The sequence below is a fragment of the Cryptomeria japonica genome, chromosome 6 (genome assembly GCF_030272615.1).
Source record: "Cryptomeria japonica chromosome 6, Sugi_1.0, whole genome shotgun sequence".
Lineage (NCBI taxonomy): Eukaryota > Viridiplantae > Streptophyta > Pinopsida > Cupressales > Cupressaceae > Cryptomeria > Cryptomeria japonica.
In genome coordinates, this window is record NC_081410.1 from 442624876 (window position 1) to 442629248 (window position 4373).

The following is a 4373-nucleotide window of genomic DNA, read 5'->3' on the forward strand; positions in this document are numbered from 1 at the left end:
TATGTGATCTCCTCTTCAATGGTTGAATCCTTGTCTTGAATGCAACACTTAGCCTTGAATGGAGACTTAGAATGCTCAATTGCTTGAAGGAATGCTTGAATGCTTGAATGCTTGAATATCGTTTCCGCCTTTTTTCCCTCTACCAAAATGGGAGAGGAAATGTAGTTTATATACTTGTCAATTAGGGTTGATAGACTGATTTTCCCGACCTTAGGCCGACCAGGAAACATTATTTTCCAATTTGCAAACTTAAAGACCCGAAGCCCCATAAGAGACCGGGCCCAAAATAGGGCCAGGGACCAGGGCGCTGGGCACCATGGTCCCACCTCCCGGGACAACAGGGTGCAAGGAGGGATCAGGCCAGGGTGCTGAAAAATGCAGTTTTTGATGTCATGAACAAGTTTCGGGGTCTCCATTCAGGTTCCGTGTTGCATCGCCATCGTGAAGACCCAAATGCAGTCGAAATTGCAAGTGTCGCAATTTTAGGACGCTACATTTAGCCCCCACTTTAGTGGGAGTATAAGCGTACGCTCATACTTCCGGTAAAGTACAAGGAAACAACATTGAAAAACTTTCACCACGTCAAGGAGGCAAGATACACCAAGCCCCCAGTGGACTAAGGATCTTACGACTTCGATTGACAAAGTAAAAGGGAAGATCACGAGGGAGAACCACGACTGTCAGTAGTAAGGTTCCCTCACTATGAGTCATGCAAGAAAGATATCAAAAATTTTCAAGGCAAAGCTAAATTTGTCAAGAAATTTTCAAGTATCTTGAAAAGATATGGACGGGATGTATGCCCCTCGTGAAGACCCAAATGTAGTCTAAATTGCAAGTGTCGCAATTTTAGGATGCTACAGTAATATATTAATATATAATAAATAAATTACTACTAATGATTGATCAATTAAGATTCAACTTTTGATGCCATTATGTCCAATGAGAAGCCTCTTTCACTCTAAATTGGTTTAACTTAGAGACTAGGATTTTCTTTAAATACTAAATAAACAATTGATGGAAAGTCTTCCCATTTTAAAAGGATTTTCTTTCATCTTCAATTTTTTTTAAAATCTTGTTAAAACCAACTCAAATCTAATAGGGAAAAATACTTTTCATAATAATTTATGGTAGATATATTTTAATCTTTAAGTAGATCTTTGAAACTTCAATTAATATTAAAAAAGTGTTCTCTAAACATCTTAAGGAAATATAACCTAAAATTATGAAGGAAGGGTTGGAAACTAGATAGGGAACTTTAAGGAAACAAATATTTCAAAGGGTGAACTAACTTATAAGTGGGAGATATAAAATTTTCATATATAACCTCTTGGAGTAATTTTAGGATAGTTATCTAATTTTTTATTAATTAGGTCCTTCAATTATTTTTTCACTTAAGCTAAACTTAGGTGCTTTTTTATTATTTAGTGTTTTCTTTTCTAGTTTTAGTTCTAGATGTAGTTGAGCTTAATTTAGCTCCTACTTTTCATTTCTTTAGTTCTCCTAATTTTAGTATTAGGGTTTTCACCTAGGGTTTCATTTATCCTTTATAAAGATTCATTCATTGTAATTGTACCTCCAATATTGCATCTCAATTATTATATCTTCAATCATTCTTTGTGCATAATACAAAATTCTTTGGTTGTTACGAAACATGTTATCTTTGCTTGATCTATTTTGTGTGATAGTTGTTTTTCTTGCAGATGATTCTTGGCTATGATAGTTGATCATCAACTTCACATGGTATTAGATCTATTTTGTCAAGTTCTTCTCTGCATGCTTGAGGGGTCCAATGTTCAGAAGGTCCGATTTGACCCCATTCTCCAACTTTGAGGCCATGAAAACCCATTGGTGGGTCCCATGGTGAGGCATCCCTCCCTCTAGCACCTTACCTTGCTCCTATTTGTAGAGGGACCATGGTGTGGAATGCCCTGGTCTGGACCGTGCCACCCTAAAATTCCATGGCACCTCTCAATGGGGCCCAAATTTTAATTGGGGCAGGTGTTATATCTACCCACCGGAAATTGATCCCCATGGCTACACATGACTATTGGAGGTTATCCTAATTATTAAATTAGCTAGGGACCCTATATAAAGAAATTTTATCAACCCAGTTTCATCTAAGTAAGCTAAGAAATCTAAGACTCAATCCCCATTTGTTCGTTCATTTGTGAAGTATTCATCATCAAGCATTTTCTAAGATCTTTAAGGTTTCATATTCATCATTGAATTATTGCGGAGAAAATTTACATCGATCTTGTGCAAGCATGTGTGTGTGATTAGGATTTTTCATGTTCATATATTTGTTATGGCATTACATACATTTGTGATTACATTCAAAGAAGATTGCATCGTCATCAATAATTGGAGATCTGAGGTAATATCTATTTGCCATTTATTTTAGTATTTTCATTATTTCATTCAAGGTTAATTCCTAAACCAATGTTTGACTTAAACAAAACCCTATCCCCAACATCTCTTCCTTTCTTTTTGTGTGCAGGAAATAGGTGCAGAGTTGTACTTGGGAGGATTGACAAAGTTCACATAGATGAACAAGTTTAGCTTTCGATGATGGAAAATTCAGAGGATCACAATGAATTAATACTACTTGGTCTTGAAAAATTAGGCCAAAATTTTGAGAACAGATTCCAAACATCTTATTCTGCCTAGATCTAGGTCGGTGGCTCCGCGAGACATCTGTAGCTTAATGTTTCTGTCATAATACTTCAATTATCACTTATTTTATCCTAATTTCAATCAATCTAATGCAACCATTGGGAAAGAGGAAGTCAAACCCCAACCCAGGTGAATCTAATCAAAATTATCAGCCCTTCCTTGGTAGGATTAAGGATAGAATTATTAGGTCCACCCCTCTTTCCCCTTGTAATGGTCAAATTTGGATTGTTTGTGGTTTTATCATTCAAACTATAATTTCCAAATTTGAAAATTTTCATTTTGGTGAACCTGATTTCTTACACTAGTATTTTTTATTTGTGTTCTCAATTTGATTTGTAAGCATTTTAAGTTTCAAATTTTGCACTCATAAATTATATATTTAATAAAAAATACTTAAATTTAGAGATTAAATTAATAAAATTCCTAATTTATTTTGGTTAATTTGATTTGTGGGTTGCATAATTTGCATCTTTTGTTTTCAAATTTGATCTTAGACATTCATAATGACACTTAATGGATCTAATTTGTTTGCTATTTCACATATATTTACATTGATTTTTACTTATATTTATCAAAATCATTTGTTCGATAATGGTTTCTTTCATTTCACATTTCTTTTCATTCATTGCACTTTGGCATATTGCATTTTTAGAATTTGAAAAATATCTCCTATTTATCAATTAAGTTTCAAAGCTTTTATACATGATGCATGTTGTTTTATGGTGATATTTTTAGAAAATGCATTACATATGTATATCACATAAAAGATTTTGTAGAAAAACATAATCCTAGGGATGATATTGAAAACCTAACAATTGTACCTCTCCTAGGGTATCTCATTTGAATGAAGAAAGAGCCAATACTCTTATCAATGATTTTTCTAATGGAGAGCAAGCATTGAAGATAAACATGGAACCATCTTCTTCTCATACACATACCTTAGTGCAATGGGGGCAATGTCAAAATATTGGTGTTTCAATTTGTCTAGATCCCCCTTATTCTCCTAGAGCTTATCTTAACCATCAAAACATTTGTAGAGATGACAATGTTATGGATTTTATTTATGATCTATCTTCCCACATAACATTAAGTAAAGATAAGTTCTTAGATGATAAGGATCTTCCTTACCAACCTATCCAAAAGGATATGAATGATGATAGAAAGGAAAATGTCCTTACAAGGGATATTCCTTCCTCGTCTACTTATCCCTTCAATCCTTCTAGGTGTCCTTACATTGCAAATTTTAAAGAAATTCATTATAAAATTCCTTCTTCTTCTCAATTAAAAATCTCTTATAGGAGTGGTTATAACATAATATCAAAACAAGGTCATAAAAAACAAGGACTTAGAAAATATTAACAAATAATCAAACTCTGTATGAACCCTCCTTCTTAGGCTAGTACATAAGGTCTAGGAAATCCTCATCAATCACCTATGGATGATCTCCTTAGGGTACAAAAGATTAATGAGCACTTTTCTAGACATAAACTCTATTGTCCATCTAAGGTTGCTTCTTCCTCAAACACTCCATTTTGCTCACATAATCAAACTAATGACCATGATACCAATGATTATCTAGATTTTCAAAATAGAATGCAAGGACTCATTGATAATGGCATAGTTAAAATAATAGAAAATAATTCATCTTCTTCTAGCAATCCTTGTCCTACATATCAAGAGACAAGACCTACCCCTATTGA